Source organism: Ambystoma mexicanum, chromosome 11, assembly GCF_040938575.1.
Source record: "Ambystoma mexicanum isolate Mex_15411 chromosome 11, UKY_AmexF1_1, whole genome shotgun sequence".
NCBI classification, from domain to species: domain Eukaryota; kingdom Metazoa; phylum Chordata; class Amphibia; order Caudata; family Ambystomatidae; genus Ambystoma; species Ambystoma mexicanum.
In genome coordinates this window covers 819,222,592-819,241,452 of record NC_090934.1, presented here as the reverse complement: position 1 = coordinate 819,241,452, position 18,861 = coordinate 819,222,592, and the positions used below count along the sequence as shown (strand labels likewise).

The 18,861-nt window shown below is 44.1% G+C and overlaps 1 protein-coding gene across 1 annotated transcript in view; it reads left to right on the top strand.

The window, feature by feature from the left end:
• PIK3C2A (phosphatidylinositol-4-phosphate 3-kinase catalytic subunit type 2 alpha) overlaps nt 1-18,861 on the top strand; it is a 2,027,647-nt gene that overhangs the window by 486,274 nt on the left and 1,522,512 nt on the right. The gene's annotated exons all lie outside the window — the stretch shown is intronic.

Genomic DNA, 18,861 nt, shown 5'->3' with positions numbered 1-18,861 from the left:
TGCTGGATTTTTGGGGTTTATTTTTTTCTCCTGCTAGGGTTTGATGTGTTTTTGATATGTGGTTTACACAGCACCCTCCGTGCAGTAACCCAGGGGTGTCGTAGCGACCCCCCAACATAGACTCCATACCCTGGGACTGACTGTCTCCCAGGGCATGTAAAGTCACCATTGGCTTTACTAGTCTTAAATTGTGAACAGAACCAGTACAAACCATCATATTGTGGACGTACTGGTCGGGGCAATTCGATTGCCCCGGGGCCTGTTGTTCGAGGGGGCACTGTCCAGTCCCCCGACCGAGTTTTGGCTGGTGGCAGTGGATACTACTTTTTATATTCGACCGCGAATATATTCCTATGGGATTTTCCCATTGTTCGAGGCTACCACTTTTTAATATAGCCTCGAACATACCGCCGGTTTATTAAATATAAATTCACCGGTTGGTATTTTTTGACGAAACTTGGTTCCAAAATGGCGTTTGTGTTCGCTTCTGTGACTCCAACCCAAGTCGAGCCCTTTGTTCCACCTTTTGGCAGGCTTCTCCACAGAAGCCTCCCAAAAGAGGTGCCACTCTGTCTGGGTACCACAGGGAGTGTGGGAGGGGGTTTAGGCACCCTGGACTGAGTTGCCACGGCAACTCAAGTCGCACTCTTGTGTGATTGGCCCAAGGCTCACCACTTAGCATGTTTGAGTTACAGCTAGGCTGAATGAATGGGGCTTTTCTACATAAAAGCAGGGCTTTGGGGACTGGGACTTCAGACGTCGCCACAGGACCTAAGAATCCGAGGAGGGAGAAGCTGAGCCGACCTGCAACGACGACCCCACCGGTGGAGCTCTGCTGAACCGTCTCCCCACTTTTCCCGACGACAGAGGAGATCTCCAGCCCGGATAGTCTTCTTCCTTTGAGTGGTGGGGATAACCAGTTTGCCCGTCTTTTTGCCTTCCTGGACCATCCCGTGGCCGCCTTGCCCGTGCCAAGCACCCCGGCAACCGGAATACCACGGTTTACCACTACCGCGAAGAAAAGGGTGGTACCTTGTAACCGGGAAACTCAGCATCTGGTTTCTTCCCTGGCAGTGCAACGACCTTCAGCTTTCCTCCACGTCGAGACCTCCTCTTCCTCTGGACGAAACACCGACTTGCACCCGCTGCCAGGAACAACTGCCCCCGCTGGAGCGTTCTTCCCATTTTCAGGTACTGTGTCCCGCCTGGCTTCCCTTGCGACAGATCGTTCGGGGTGACAGTAAATCCTTGACTTTCTAACCTTTGCTAGCCTAGGGCCTGTTAACTAACTTTTCCTGACTTGATCTCAATCTTTTGTGAACTATCTGCAAAGACTTTTTGGGCATAACCCTGAAAATAAGTGGTGTTCCTCACTAAGACTTGTCTAATAAGTAATTAGGGTTGTATATATATAATATTGACTGTGTGTTGAATTTACTTACCTCTTTGTGTGCTAGTGTAATTTACAAGTGTGTCTTTAAATAAATAATTATATACTTTTACACCAAAGCTCTGGTCAGTGTTTGCTTGTGCTACCGTATCCCTGTACCTATTGTGTATACTCTATATACTGCCTAACTCATCTTGAGAGAAGTCTGACTGCTCAGCCACAGCTACCAGGTAAATCTGGGTGGTACAGACTGCTACCAGTTGGGTTTACTGGCAACCACCTGTAGTCCTAAATCTTTTGCAGTTGCCCCTAAGGGAACTGCACAGGTTTCTGCCTAACGGAGGCCCACTACGCAGATGATACGGCCCAGCTTCTAGCCAAAACAAAACAAAGTTTCTACGCCAGAGGTAATAAAGCAAATAAATTCCTAATGTAAAAATTGGCGAGAGCCAAGAGGAGGAATACCATCAAAGGCCTGCAGAACCCTCAGGGTGCAGTGCAGTTCGCTGATTGTAATAAGCTAAGGATTGCAGTGGCCCACCTGACCAATACAATGTCAGCAACCCCGAGATCCAGCGAAGAACAGCGCTCCTACCAGCAGGAGGCTGCCCTACCCAACATCACAACCAGAAGAAGGGAAGAGCTGGATGCCCCGATCACCAGTGAGGAGGTCGATGAGGCAATTAAAAGCCTGAAATCAAGAGCTCCGGGACCAGATGGGTTCTCGCCCCGATTTTTCAAACTCTTCCGACCCCAGCTGCTGGCCCCCATGACAACTCTCTTCAATTCCTTCGTCACTTCAGGATCGACTACCCCGTCGATGCAAGAGTCAATCACAGTTCTAGCTCTTAAACCAGGAAAAGTTCCCAGAGATATCGCGGCATACCAACCCATCTCTTTGTTAAACCTGGATGCAAACATTTATTCGAAGGTCTTGGTGAACCGCTTAGCGAAGGTACTCCCGGACATTATAGATCCAGACCAGACAGGATTTATAATGAATAGAGCAACCACAGATAACACACGTAGGGTCCTCAATTTGATCGAGATTGCGAAGCGAGACTCACGAAAGCTAGCCTTACTGGCCTTGGATGCGACCAAGGCCTTTGATAAAGTAGACTGGTCGTTCCTACGTCTTAGCCTGGAATCCTTCTATTTTGGACCCTCCTTCTTGAAGTTCGTCCTAGCGAATTACCAAGCTCCGAAGACCCTCCTCCGGGTAAACGGCCTGCTATCCAGCCCAATCCCCCTGACATGTGACACTAGGCAGGGGTGTCCTCTCTCCCCCCTCCTCTTTGCCCTGGTAATGGAACCCCTAGCCCAGCGGATCCGCCTCAGCCCCAGAATCAAAGGCCTCCAAGTAGGCCCGGCCCAACATAAGATCGCGTTATACGCGGACGATGTGATGCTTACCATAACGGACACCTCCAAGTCACTGAGAGCGGCCCTAGCAGAAATCCATAGATTCGGAAAGGCCTCATGATTTGCCATCAATTTTGTGAAATCTACAGCCTTGGGAGTAGGCTTGGAACAGAGAGACAAGGAATCCTTTAGATCTTAATGTGTGATCCCGCTAAGCGAAAAGTCTATCCCCTACCTCGGGGTCCAGATCCCCGCCTGCCCAGAAGACACCTACCGGATAAACTTCCCGACTTTATTGCAGTCCTTAGAAAAAGACCTGGATCGCTGGCTTTCACAGGAAATAACGCTAATAGGTCGTATCACGGCCTGTAAAATGAACCTTCTACCATGATTCCTCTACGCCTGCTCCGCCCTCCCCACCATAGTCCCCCGCCCTCCGCTTCAGCGACTCCAGAGGAAGATTTTTTAGCTTTATATGGAAGGGGAAGAAGTCCTGCATTCCACGGAAAACCATGCTATGCGCCCCGAGCCAGGGAGGCCTCGGGGTCCCTGACAAGATATCAGATGGCGGCGCAGATAGCTCACACTCGAGCCTGGACCATTGCATCAGGGCACCCCAAGTGGATGGACATAGAACAATCCCGATTACCTTTTCCCCTCCGCTTCCTCCTGCACCTACCGCCCTCACTGCGGCGGACATGGCCATCCATCTTATCAACCAAGCAGACTCTAAAGGCATGGGACTGGACACGCAAATCCAGAGATGTCCCTAAGCCCATCCGCCCCAGTGTTCCACAACCCGGCCTTCTCACCCGGGACCTGCCTCTCGAACTTTAGAAACTGGAAGAGATCATGTAAAGACGAAAGATGTAGTGTTTTGTATGTGTTTTAAGTAAAAAAAAAAAAAAATTCAAAAGTTTGTACAAACAAATTAAAAAAAAAAAAAAAAAATAAAATAAACTTGATTGCCGGGGGCCTCGGCTCCCTAAGTCAGCTCTTTGAAGGAAAACTGCCGTTGACGATCGCCCAATGTAAAAGTGTCTTTAACCTTTCGGAGACCGACAGGTTCTCGTACATCCAGATCAGACATTGGTGCTCGCATCCCCAGACCCGCATGGTAGCTACACGAGAACTCGATGCCCTCGAGCTAACAGCTGCAGATCCACCGAGCCGAAGGCGTATCTCAACGCTGTATAGACTATTCCAGACAAACCTACTGGCAGCTAAAGCAACGTACATGTCACAGTTGGAAGGAGACCTAGGACATCCGATTCAAGACCAAGCTTGGGCCGACATCTGGTCACGTACCCACTCGTCCTCTTTCTGCATTACTAACCGGGAATGTGCGCATAAACTCCTCTTAAGATGGTATTACCCGCCGCTACGACTACACCACTTCAATCAGTCCTTGGACCCGCAATGCTGGTGCCGTTGCGGCTTGCCGGGCTCTTACCTACACATGTGGTGGACTTGCCCGACAGTGGCGACTTTCTGGTCTCAGTGTATTGCCACCATAGCAGACATCACCCAGATCACGTTACCCCTGGAACCAGAACCACTCCTACTGAGGACGCCGATCCCTGGTATCTATCCGAGATCGGGCAAGCTAGCGGCCCTCATCACGCAACTCCTTCTAGCCGCGAAAATCACAATAGCCCGAACTTGGAAATCCCCAGATGGCCCCCTAATGATTCTGTGGTGGTTGAAGCTTTGGGACATCTTCATTGCGGAAAAGATCATGGCGGCAAACAGAGGTCGCCTTCACCGTTTCACTAACATTTGGTTGCCTGTGATGGACTATGACCAGCGTTTCCCGGCCCTAACATATAAACCACGCTTGGTGGTGAATGCGCAACGAGCAGCAGACTGGGGCCTGGCTCAGGCAGCAGAGGAGCAAGCTCTGGGAAGCTGCCAGAATTAATGAGTGGGGGTGGAGATTCAGGGGACGATAAATTTGACTTAAGAATGTAACTCATGCTGACTGGTTGTAATGCATTGTTTTCCTGTGCGCCGACCAAAAATAAACATGTTTAAAAAACAAAACAAAAAAAACAATGGACTATCTAACTACAATTAACTAATGACATTAACGAAGTGATAAGAAGTATAGAAGGAAAAAGGAAAAACAAAAAGAAAACAGTTTAGGAAAAAAGAACCAAAATACAATATTTTCAACAAACATTCCTATCAATTATGGAGGTATCACACAGCAACTCTGTAGTGTAGTAAACATTTAGCAATAGTAGCAACCATTCCCTGAGACACTACCGCCCAAACGAAAGCCCTGCATTCTCCGTAAACCTCAAGGAAACTTCTCCAAATGTCCCAGAACTTCTCAATGTCTCCTGCATTCCTATAGATGGCTTTCTTGTAGGTTGAAATAGTGAGAAGCTCTTCCACCCAGTCATCAATATTGAAGGAGCTACTGGACTTCCAAGATCTCAATATTATCCTCTTGGCAAGCATGCAGGCACGGAGCAACCAAGTTTTCCTGCCAAAGGTAATTTCATCCTTCAGATATACATTACCCAGAATCCGTAAGGAGGTAGTCAAGGGGACTGTACAGCTCAAAACCAAGCCTAATCTCTCACATATACTTTCCCAGAACTTCATGGTCTTTGGACAAAACCAAATTAAATGACTGAGGGTGCCTCTTGTGCTCTTGCATTTCCAGCAAAGTTCATTCTCCAAGAGTTGCCTCCTGAACAACTTTACCGGTGTCCAGTAAGATCTGAAAAGCAGCTTTGTCTGCGATGCTCTAAGCCCCCAGTCCAGACTCATCAGGCGAGTATTTTCACAGCGACGCTACCAGCATTTTAGGCCGTTGTGCATTTACAAATCTTCTAGAGCAGCGGAACCCGGTGAGCTGTCTAATTACATTTTACGAGGTGACCCTGAGTTGTGGTCTAATATTTGTGGTGTGTTTTTACTCGGTGTGGGTTGATTTGTCAAACTTTTGGTGTTGGGAGACTTCATCCAAATTACTTTTTGTAAGGTAAACCCACCCCCACATACATATGTGGCAAAATGCATTGCAAAAAACATGACAAGCTCCTGCGACCAAATGTTGAGTGCAGTAATCTGCCATTCCCAGTTTACTCAAGTGGTCAATAGTATGGAGCTCCCTAAATCCTGGTCTGAAGCAATAGTGGTTCCCATATATGAAAAGGTCTTGGGGGTTACCCTGTAAACTACAGGCCCGTTTTTCTGCTGTGATCTTCCTCGATGGTCTTGGTTAGTTTCTTTTAAAGGTCTTGTAGCCTGGGCGGAAGAAACTAAATGACTGGGTTTCTTCCAAAATGGTTTTAGAAAGGGTGTAGGCACAAAAACCAACAGATGCGTAACCTCGCTTTTACAAGCCTCTGCCAAATAAGCTAAAGACTTCTGCTTATATGTAGCAAGTTTGGATTTAACGTCTGCTTTTGACAAGGTGGACATGGGTCGGTAATGCATGAAATTAAGTAGTTGGGGGGATTCCTGAAGGACTTATATATAAATATGCTTATACTGCTTCACATGAATACAAGTCTAAAAGTGAGACTTAATTCTGAAGGGTTATTATCCAGGAATGTTCCAGTACTTACTGGATTACGTCAGGGTTGTGTATGTGTGCCCCTTTTTATTTAATTTGTACATTTCAGATCTTCCCCTTGCATATACACACGCTTCTCTTTTTCCACGGAGATTGGGAACTTTAGAAGTAGGTTGGCTATCATCTGCAGATCTTCTCCTTATGGACGTAACACTGATCGTTCTGCAGATTAATCTAGGTTTAACACCACGCTACTTAACTGAAAAGAGGTTGCTTATTAACCCTAGTAAATCAAGTATTGTGATTTACAGTTTGCCATCAAGGTTTAAGAGCTTCTCTTGGGCGATTAATGGGAAAAGCATCCCTCAGGTTTCTACGATCATCTATTTAGGCAATCTGTTTGCACCTAAAAACCATTTACGTACAGTAAAAAACAGACTTGATATAAAAGGGAAAGCTTTTACTTTACAGATGAGGGCTATACAAAGGAGGTTATGTTTTTATTCTTTACTGCCAGTTATTCCGTTTTTTTAATGAGTTTTCAAATCTACATAGCAGAAATCAAAATAAACACAACCAATTCCCATTCCCCTACTAACCCAAAACTCCCTATCCCCCCAATCCTTACTCTCCCACCCTTCCATGTAGACAGAATATTTAAATTATTAGAAGACTCAAGAATTTTCGTATTCGCAAATTCTGCGGGTCGTGTTGTCCCATAAGGTACCCATGAAGAAAGTTCAAGGTCAGTGCCCATTCCATTGAGAACTTAGCTTGCTCCCCTTGGATTGTTTATGTAATCCACACCACGGATATGTGAAATTCCATAGCCTATAGTACCAGTCTTTTATTTGTGGAGGATATGGAGACTTCCATTTCTGAGCTATTACCAGTAGTGCAGCCAATTGAAGAAGATGGAATATTTTCCTCTTATATTTCAGCCAGTGTTCATTGTCTTTTTGTGCCAGGCCCAAAAGACTTTCTCCAAGAGATCTTTCCGTCTTAAAACCAAACATAGCTTCATATTTTTCTGCACCTCCTCCCAGAATTGAGACAGCTTAGGACATGACTACCATTTGTGTAACAAATCGCCTCTCCCCCCCACAACCCCTCCAACAGAAAGCCGAAACCGATGAGGTGATTTTATGTAATCTTGTCATTTTCAGAATATCTATCCATAAACGGGACCATGCTTCCTCTGTGGACGTATACCCCAAAGTCTTTTCCCAAGCCAGTTGAAATGTAAGGGCATTTGGTGGAGGCTTATCAACTAAGAGTTTATATAATCTGGAGATCAAATGTTTATCCCCTGAGCTAGAAGTTAGAAACTGCTCAAATGATGTAAGGGGTCTTAACTCCGCTGACTTATTGGATGGGGCTATCAGCCATTGGCGGACTTGAAAGTATTGGAAGCGATGCCTTTCTTGGAGGGCCATCTCCTCTTACATAACGCAAAAGATATACACCCTGATTCATGGATTATTTGCCCCAAAGGATTTGTGCGCCATTCTGCCCGCAAATTCCCATTAGTTAAACAGGTATTTGCGGGCAGAATGGTGCACAAATCCCGTTTTTTTTTGGTGCAAATAATCCATGAATCAGGCACTTAATCTCTTGGTCCAAGAACATGTCTCGAAACTTTATACATCCCTCCCTTTTCCATTCGGGGAAAGAGCTAGCAAAGTTTCCCGGAGTGAACTGAGGATTTGCAAACAAATGGGTGAACGGGGAGGGAAATGATGTAAAGCCGTGTTGGAGGACAGCCTTATCCCATGTATCCTCCACTACCCCTGTGATCACACTGTGGTGCATGTTCCGAGGTCTGTCAGAATCTAGGTAACCATAGTTTCTCCTGCATTCTAGGACCCACTATAGCTCTTTCCATCAGTTTCCACCATTTATTTGTGTCTTCTCTAAACCGGCCTTAATAACTTGCAACTGTGCTATCCACCCCAACCAGACAGGATTTATAATAGAGCGACAAACCCATGACAATATACAGCAAATTTGTCATTTAATTGAAAAAGGGGCTAAGAACGAGGACGCATCGGTGCTGGTGTCATTAGACGTTGAAAAAGCATTCGACTGGGTGGAATGGTGCTTTCTTTTTAACACCTTACGAACCATGTGGTTTGGTCCCAAATATTTAGCAATGGTTATGGCTAATTATGTGCATCCCTCTTTCTTCAATCCCTAAAGGGTCATACTAATGTATTTCCAGCAGTTGCATTCAAAGTCCCTGTATGGGATCTTAACCTAGTGTTAACATTTCTAACATGCATTCCTTTTGCGCCTATACACTCACGCCCATTAAGAATGTTAAACTTCAAAACTGTTTTGCTAATTGCAGTAACGTCAGCCCGCAGGGTAAGCGAGATGCAGGCACTTTCCTGTAAACCCCCACGGTTTTCTATAAAGACAAGGTTGTTCTCAGTCTGAAGCCTTCTTTTCCACCTAAATAGCCTCTGATTTCCACTTGTCGCAAAAATCATTTTTCCACCTCCTACATTTCGTCAAAATGACCATTTATTCATTGGCTATACAGGCCCTAAATTGGGTTTAGTTGTTACAAAACAGACCCTATCCAAATGGATCATCCTGGCTGTTGGGGAATGTTACAGGTTAACGGACAAAGACCCACCAGAATGCTTGAGAGCACATTCCACAAGGGGCATGGCAACCTCTGCTACTCTTTAGAGAGGTGTCCCAATCAAAGACATTTGTTCAGTGGCCTCTTGGTTGTCTATTCACGCGTTGGTGAAACATTACTGCCTGGATTTATCTTCCAGTCAGGAAGGACACTTTGCAAAAGCGGTCCTTCGTTCAGTCCATGACAACAGTTAAAACAAAATATAATTCGTACTCCCACCACCAAATTATTACTGCTTTGGGAGTCTATCATAAAATGAGGAATACATGGAAGGACACAATCCATTCGAAGAACAAGTTACTTACCCCCTTGTAACATTCTTTCGATTGGATGCCGACAGTTGAACGGAGGCTGTTGAGGGAAATCGACTTGACAAGAACAGCACACAGCGCCCTCTGTCAAACTTTTTTTTTTTCCAAAGCCGCTGAAGCTGGAAGCATGATTATCATAAGATGAAGAATATGTGGGAGGAACATCCAAGCGAAAGAGCATTACCTGGGGTAAGCAACTTGTTAATCTCTTTGAGACTTGTTATAATTATAGGTATTTAGCATATTTCATTGACAGGAAGCAATGTAAGTTATTGTTACACATATTGGCCCTTGCTCCCTTTGGCCCCGTAGCCGCTTATGCGGATTGATCAGATTGTGTACTTCCAAGATGGAGGGCCGTTGTACTGCCTGAGCTGGGAGCAGCGGCACAGTCTCTGCACGTCCGCAAGAGATGCCGGGGATCGCTCACGTGATTCCTTATACGGAACAGAGATTGAGTTTCCTTTGCGTTGCTACAGTTGTTGCAGGCGCTCAGGCCTCTCAGCGGGGTTTCCTCTTAGCTTATGCTCCTCGGTTGCTTTCTCCAGACGACCGGGTTCCTGTTCATCCTCTTAGTTCTGCTTTGTCTTCCCGGGTATTACTTCTCTCCATAAACAACCTAAAGTGAGTTCCATCCATCGATCTCTAACCTACTACTTCTCCCGGAAGCATCCTTACTTACCCCTCTGTTTTAGGGATCCTGTCTTCCATATACTCCAGTTCCTGTCTACGGGGATCGCCTCTCTAATTGGAGCCACTCCCAGAGGTGAGGGACTCCTTTTCTAATCATACTGTTATTCTGTCATAATGTCCCATTTCCCATAAGAAGTCTCCTCACCACCCTTTGTTTCTCTGTTCTCAGAAGAAGCCTTCCCGCATCTAACTCCACTTCAGTCCATGGTGAGAACCATCTGCACGACTATCCAGAACCGCTGGTACCCGATCACATCCAGGGTTTTCTTCCCCAGAGGGTTTCCCTGACAGTCCTGCCCTTTCCACCTGGTTTTTAGGTTCTGGGTACGGAGGGGCTGGTCGGTCGGGGGATTCTTCAACTGTGACATTGGCTTTCCCATTGGTATTCAACTGTCTTTCAAGGTGAGATCTTACTATTTCCAGTTAACATTGAAAGGTTGACCGATATCAGATAAGGTATTTGTGGCCTTTGACTTTAATGCCAAGGTTAATGATTTTCATAAGCAAGGCTTTGCTGGGTAGATTGCAGCGTTCATCATGTTCTGTTGCAAAGCTAATAGTGCTCCTCCAGGTAATGTTACAGCCTGTGTTACAAGAGACCAGGTGCCCAAAGCCTTTCTCTTGGGTAAATTGTCAGTAGCCAAGATTAATTGAAGGCTTTCATGTCCGCCATTCAAAAAGTTGTATTTGCATTGTTCTATATACCTATATTCCAGTACTTGTTAGAAGGCACAGAAAACCGATTGTTGTGGATTCCACAATAATTTACTTTTACAAATTTATAAACTATTGAAAACGCCATGTGAATCTTAGATGGATTGACCTCTGGTGAAGAAAGAGATTGGCCTATAGCATTGGTTATTCAATATTGGCATTGTCAACTGACTCAAGCCAAAGAGTGTGTACAGACCTAGATTTCAGTGTGCAACATGCGTGCACACAGCAGTAGGTGGAAGCCTTTTTTGCTAGGTCTCTGTGTGTAAACACGTTTGCATACATTTTGCCTTTCCAACTATTTACTTTTTTTTTTGTTTTAATTTGTTTATAGTTACATAGTAACTTTTACAAAAGTGTGTATATATATATATATATATATTTTAAAACATCACATGATATTACAGAGGCTAATATAAAACATAATTTCTCCATACATGAGTTCACATTTGACACATGCATTTTCAATTAATTTTCAAATTGATAACAAAGCATCAATATACAGTTTAAAAGAAATTCATTTAAAAAGAATTCATATACCTAAGATGTAGATCACCCTCACAAGAAGACAACATACTCTAAATGTTCGTAAGGGGACTTGATGCTTAATCCACTACCTCTTCTTTCACGTTAACTTAGAGACAGCAATAATGCTTCAAAAACTGACAGCAGCAATCTGTAGCTTAACAAGTTTACCGTGCATCATGTCTAGCCACAGCAGGTCCAGATCCACGCACTCAGTGTTTGGAACATATTTACTGAAATGACTGATGTGTTCACTCCTTAAACCATCACACTCCGTCAATAAGTGCTGCAAAGTCTCTATATTCTCCCTTTGCTTACAAAATTTACAAAAGGAGGATCCAACACTCTGTCCACTTCTAATATGAAGTATTTGTCCCGTGCGCAGTACATTAAAACGGAATCACATATAATCCTGCCTACACGTTTTATTAGGAAATTTAATTAGATATGGTTCCAATTCCCCCATCTTTTTACAATCAGAAGCAATGTGATTATATAATTTTGACATTTTGACCTCTTGAACTGTTAAATTCCAGTCAGCATGAAGCAATATTTTTTTTACTTTCATGGGGTTTGCGATGAGCATATCTCTAGGGACCCCTAGTTTGCCAAGAAAATTGTTTGCTTCTCCCAACATGTCCCTAAGGTACTTAGATTTAGGAGCACCACTCCTGATACCCCTACCCATGATGTCATACAGGGTGGTATCTTTGCTGGTTAACAATTTCCTGAGTAGTGCCATTCTGCGCCATTCGATGGTACTTCTAATCGAGTGTAGACCGAGCTCATATCTTATTGCCACCAACGGTACACACTTCGGCAGGCATTTTACCATGGATTTTAAAATTATGGATTCGTACACCGCCACCTCCTTTCTGCACCATAGAGGAGACAGTTCTAGACCATAGCAGAATTGAGGCACTAGTCTATTTTTATAAAGGCGAACACATGGCATTAAAGAGAATTTACCATACTTTAAGTCAACTTTACATAATTGGGCTTTCATAGGGGCAATTTTCGCTTCCAGTAGGGCCCGCAAGTTTACCTTGTTCTTATTTCCAAACACTGCATATCCCAAGTATCTTATTGCTGACTTTGTTGGTAATTTCTCATGATTTAGGAACAGTGCATTTGTTTTTTGCTTTTTTTTTGAGTCAAACATAGTATCACTGTTTTAGAGTAATTGATTTTAAGGGCATTTGTAAGAATATATTCTTTGAACGCAGTTAGCAGACGTTAAAGATCTATGGGAGTGTGATCATAGAGTATTACATCATCTGCGTAAGCGGTCCACTATACCTTAATGCCCTCTACTTTAGGTGAGTTTGTAACCAGTTTACTAAAACATGCTCCCAGATCAGAAAAATATAGGTTAAATAATGTCGGGGCATAGATGCATCCTTGCCGCAGACCGTTGGTTACATTGATTTCATGTGACAGATTTCCCTCCATGCTCATTCGAACCTTTAATCTAGAGTTTTGATGCATGTTATATACAATTGAAAGAAGCGAAGTTGGCATCCCAAGATTAGCCAATTTGCTCCACAAAATTGTTCGATCCACAAGATCGAAAGCAGATGTAAGATCGATTGATGCTAAATATATGGGAAGATTTTCAGGGATCCAGGACGCATTTTGCATAACGTTAATTAACAAGCCACCTGCATCAGTACCCAAGTTTTTCTAAAACCGAACTGCCAGGATGATATGTAATATTGGTCCATCCAGCACGGAATATGCTCTAGAACGAGGCTGGCAAGTATTTTGGAGTCGACGTCCAACAGGGCTATAGGTAGATTGGTATAATATAAGACATTCTCAAACTATTTGGAAGAAGATGAATCTTGACAATGTCTTTATATAAAAGAAATGGGATTTTGGCCCATAGATTTGAATTCTCCTTCATGACCCCGTTGCAGAGCAGATTCGGTCCAGATGCGCTACAGGTTGAGCTCTTCACAATAATGTCTTCGATATCTTTTATGCTGAATGGGATATTCCATGTGGCATTTTCAATATCTGACGGAACAACCCATACGACACTAGGGGGGCAATACAGACTCGAAAAATGCCCTTCCCATTTCTTTGAGGTTATACAAGATGTTTGGGAATTGATTTGTTCATGCCCTCCATTGTTGACCAAAGACCAAAATCTACGGGTGTTACATTGCATAACGAACTTAACATAGATTCTGCGTCTCCCTGATAGAGCTTAGCACGCAAAAGTCTTAACTTATTTTTCCATTTATTTTTTATTGCGTGAAATTCCCGTGCTTCCACAGCTGTAGGGGGGATTGGATGACATATGCGCAAAACACGTATTGCGCAATTTCTACCCTGCTTAAGTGTATTTATTTCTGCAGAGTAGGTATGTTTGTGTCGTTTGTTACTTTTGGCCTTTTCCTTTATTCCAGCCTTTCCTCGAATTACTGATTCAACGTAATTCTCAAAGGTGTCATGACAATACATCTTTTTTTCTTGCCATAGACATTATTTTGAAAGTCAGCCTGGAACAGTATGTTAACTTTCTCAATATTAGTTGTATGCCAAGAAATTCTATTCAATTGGACGTTCGTTGTAACCTGAATTTCCAGCTTTTGTACTCTTCTCATATCCATATCTAACAAAAGAGACATCTTAAGCATTTTGTGGTCGCTTTCCTTCGTGTCCAGCAGGCCAAAATCATTGACAAGGTTAAATGTGTTCGTACAGACAAAAATGTAATCTATGGTGGATGACCATCTTCCGTTCGACCATGTTGAGTTGTCCGAGCAGTCATCCAAGAGTTCATTCACACTTTGCAAGCCCCAACCACCCAGGAAGCGGGCCCATATGTCCCCCTGCTGACTTTTCCGCTGGTCGATTCTTTCACCGATCAGTCGTCCCAACCTACATTCATTCGTGCCTTCCTCTAGGCATATTTCAGAGTTGAAATCCCCAGACAGGATCATATGTAGATCCTTATTCATGTCTTGGCATTCTTGGATTACAGAGTCTATTGCATCAATGGTTGCCTTTAACTCGCATTCAGGTTGCCAATAGATGTTTATAATTAATAGGAGCATAGGGGAGCTCTTGCGATCTATTTCCACTAGGACGGCTAAACACACTTTATTTATATGGAACTCCTTTTGGGTTGTAAAGGATATGTTATTCTTGATCGCGATTAATAGCCCACCCGACGGTCTCCCCTTAGATTTTTTTTGTGGTGGGTTCCTGAAAAGTAGTAAAACCATCTAAAACAATTGCGTTCGCTGCCCATGTTTCTTGTATACATAGAAACAAATGAGTCAAGAGTTCCACACACATATCAAAAGAATGCAGTAGGGCACGTGATCCCCTCGAGTTCCATGATAAAAGTGTAAGTTTCACGGTACTCTAGGTTGAATCTTTCATGCCTTGGATCTTGGAAATAGATTCCCTCAAGGTTGAAGCCAGCCATCTCAACTCCGCCACCTCCTCAGGGTGTATCTCAGCATTCTTGGCTCTTGTTCCTTCTCTGTCATTTCTCATCTGCATCCTCCCTGTTGTTTCCTTGCTCCTTGGCTAAAGTTCACTGTATCGTACCCAAAACGTTGCAGAGCCACTCCTTCTGTAAGGGCAAGTTCGTATGTAGCCCTGGAGTAAAACACAATCCTGACACAGTCATATCTGGTTGGGTGAATGTAATCGATGAGCTTAATGTCGCTTGAAGTGATTAGAGAGAGCCGGGGGAATCTCATTAAACAGTGACAAAATCCGTTCTCTATTTAAGGAAGGAGGCCCTCCTATTGTGAGCATAAAATCTTAGTATGACACTAGGGTCATCCACAAATTTCGGCTCCCTCCAATCACTTTGATCTTCTGGCCAGGCACTAGATAACATTCGGTCATGTCCCATCGCCTTCGTATGTCCTCCTGTCTCCCACTCCCTGTTCTCGCCTCTCTCATTGTCCCTCTTCCATTCCTTGTTTCGTTTGTAGTCTCTGTTTTGTTAATGGTCCTGCTTTATATTCCACATTTAGGCTATCTCCCGTATCCTCTCTTCAAATCCCATACCCTCAGTTTGTGGTTTATTTATTCGTATCCCCTCATCCTTGCATTCCTCTCTCATATCCCTCCCACCTTCCTGTGTAATTATAGGGGCGGGCTCTTGACTGTGTACACTCTCCCGCGTGTCTTGGTCGTCATTATTAGTTTGAGTATTTAATCTCTGATCAATCTTTTTTTTTTTTTCTGTTTCTTTGGCTTCTTCTTTCTCAACCATTCGTAACCTGTGCTGTGCTCCCTCGAGCCCTTTTTCATTGGATAAAAGTGATCTGGGTGGTAAAGAATGACCATGCTTGGAGGGAATTTGGAGTATTTTGATGAGAGCCTCTTGAACCAGTTTTTTGATGTCTTCACTAGGTGTCATAGATGGAACACTACTGTTAATCACCTCAATCACGGGCCCTCCTTCTGGTTCTACTTCCTCGTGCTGCCTTGAATTGCTGCATTTATTGGGGGTTTCATCTGCCTGAGGCGCTGTTTTATCCTCTTCTACTTTCTCTGCAGTTTCCTGCACCTTATCCACAGTTAACTTTTGCTTATTTTTTATACCAAAAAATTGCTGGATACCCCTTTCCTCCTTGTATCCCTCTGATTTGCTTCCATTCATCTTCTTAGAGTTCTTTTTCTTGTTTTTTTCAATTGTTCTACATTTAAAATTGCCCTTCCCCATTTTTCCCTTGTGGTTCATAGCTTCTGAAAGGGTGTTCTTTGCTTCTCCGTATTCCTTGCCATTTGTCTCTAGTAAGTTGCCTTCTATACTGTCTGTGGCATCCTTCTTAATTGACACTTCCTTCACTTCCAAAGCTATTTTGATTTCCTCATTTAACTGAGTGAAGTCTAGGTGTCCTCCCTCTACTGATAGACTACATATGTCTTTAAAATTTATATTAGTATTTTTCATCTTGGGGGAAGGTTAGTTTTTTAGCTTCCAATTATGTTCGCTCCCTTCTCACTCTTTGCTCTTCTTTTGAGAGCCCTTGCCCGCATTTTATTTTCTCTCCGTGTGATAACATACACAAACTGAGTCTCCTCTTCCTGAGTTGGTTCTCCCCCAGCTTTCTGCTTCTGAGCCTGCCTTATGACTTCCTCATTTTTCATCACATCCAAAAGTAGCGATGGGCTGTCCAGCATGTTCCCTACTGACCGCTCAGCGGTACTTACTGTAATGTTTTCCGACTTCCCAAATTTATTTTCATTTTGGTTTTCCACTTTTTTGATTTTTTCCTGATTAATTAATGTCAGTCTTTTTAATTCATTCACATTTTCCCAGGTTAAGTCCCCTTCTTGGGCACATAATTCGTTCCCTGTTTGGGAGCCTTGGTTGAAAGTCCGTATTTTTTCCATTGGAGAAGTTTGGGTGATTTCTTTTATGCTTAAGGCATGAACATACCCTTCCAGCCTACTTAATTTGTCTATGCATTCAACCCTCATGCATCTTAATTCCTGTAACTCCCCATGAGTCCTTTCATGACCTTTGTCTAAAAGGTTCAGGATCCTAGTTAATACCGGGAATGACTCTGGTTCTAGCATATTATCATCAGCTTCAATTTCCTTGCTATGCTGGTTGTGCATACTTTCCTCAAACTCTCCTCGCCCTGGGGGACGGGATGAGTCAGACTGGAACATTTGTTTACGATTAGCTTATGTTCTCCCGTTTCGCTACCACCAAACAGTTCCATCGTGGGGCCCTTAGTGTACTCGCAGAGTTTCTCCCTACTTTCCATATTGGATTTATGTAGGTGGACATTTTCAAGACCTCCACCCCTAGCCCTTGCTGGAGTTGAGGGGCCCGTTGAGAGTCTCACCCTCCTATCCAGTTCGGCAGACACCACAGATGCCAGAAGTGACGTATTCAACTGGGGTGTGGTGAGCATGGAATCATCCATGTTTAAGACTGAGGGTCTAACAGGTAATTCTTGAATGCTTAGAAAGCTTTTCTGCGCAATCTCTTCAACAAGATCCATCTTATGAAAGGACTCCATTTGGGCCTTTATCCGGTCACTTACAACGTTGGGCAGGGGCGGGAAATCAATTCCACTTAATTCCCACTTTTCTGTCTCCCCTACCCCCAATGTGTCCCTAGTATCTTCATCATTCATTTTGGGGGAGCGGGGGTTTGTCATTGGGGTCTTACTTGATTGTGTAAACACAAAAGTCCTGCTTGCAATAATTGTGTTATGCCTCTCAGAGTTGTTTCTTTTATTTTGCCGCTCGGGGTATTTTTGGGTCTCACAGTGTTGGTATCGTACCACTCCTTAGGGTTCCCACCATACTCCGGATGCGGGATGTCCCTCTCACTTAAAGCCCAGATCACAATTGCCCCCCCCCCCCCCCCTCCAGAGACCAACACAATATTCACCACACTACCCTTTTCAGGTCGCGGGGCGATGCAATTTAATGCAGGGTTAAAGAGTCTAGCTTGCACCTACAGTACATGGCCTTGACTTCTGAAGTCTTTACAGAAATGCGACAAAGTCCAATAGGTCACCACAATTCTTTACCACCCAACCTCTGACCCGCCGACCACACACAGGAATGAGAATATATGCTAATGTTCCAAGTATCCAAGTATGGCCGTGCTCAATTGCCGAAATGCCGCCCCCTTCTAATCCTTGAAAAATAGAGTCGTGAGATATAGAAGCCAAGATCCTAAGCACAGACACTCACTAAATCATCCTAATAGTGGTTATGGACAGAAACAACACCTTGTATGGTAAGCAGCTATCAATATAATACCAAAATAGATCCTCAATGGATCCTGCTGAGTGTGGCCACCAAGCTTGTGGGAGTCCGCCTACCGCTATCACCGTTTATCTGGTGAATTCAAGTAGAGGTTAAGGTGCCCACATAAGCATTCACCCCCAGGACTATAGCAAGGGAAAAATTACATACAGAGTAGCCCTACCGAGAGTTTGTGCACCCCGTGAACAGTAAACAGTACTTCGCTGTCCTTCACGGTGCGCGCGCGTGTGCGCTGGAGCCACGTATTTTAAAGCACCAGAAGAGGCGTCACCACGTGCAGACGGCACACCTTAAAGGGAGAGAGAAAGAAAGAAAATCGTTTAAGAACTAGATAATTACAGGCAGAATAATTCTAAGCTAAGGGGCATGGCATATACAGCCACGGGGGGACTGCGTGAGAAATTTGCAAGCACAACGTGCGTGTGTCACATAGAGACACGTAAAGCTTATAGAGGTCTATGAAAAGAAAACAACGTGCGTGTGTCACGTAGAGTCAAGAAGTAGAACACTCTATGGGAGCGGATGCAACGTGCATATGACACGCAGACACAAAGTCCATGGCAGAGATCTACTCATGAGAGACAGTCACCTCTTTTAACTCTCCAAGGTCAGGCAGCTAGTGTTGCAAATAAAGACGTCCTCCAGACCTGCACAAGACCCGAGTTCAATACGGCATTCCAAGACGCTTGATGAATAGCAGACACGACTCCCAGCAGCACCCGCCCACAGTAAACAGTACTTCTCTGTACTTCATGGTGTGCCCATTGCACAAATTATAATGTGTTTTCAGCGTGTTTTGATAGTGTGAATGTTGTGACCTAGGTTGTCTTGAAATTCCTGCAAATGGCATAAAGATCCTAATAATCACTTGGCAAGTCCATAATGTATGCACACACTTTTGTCTGCACACCTA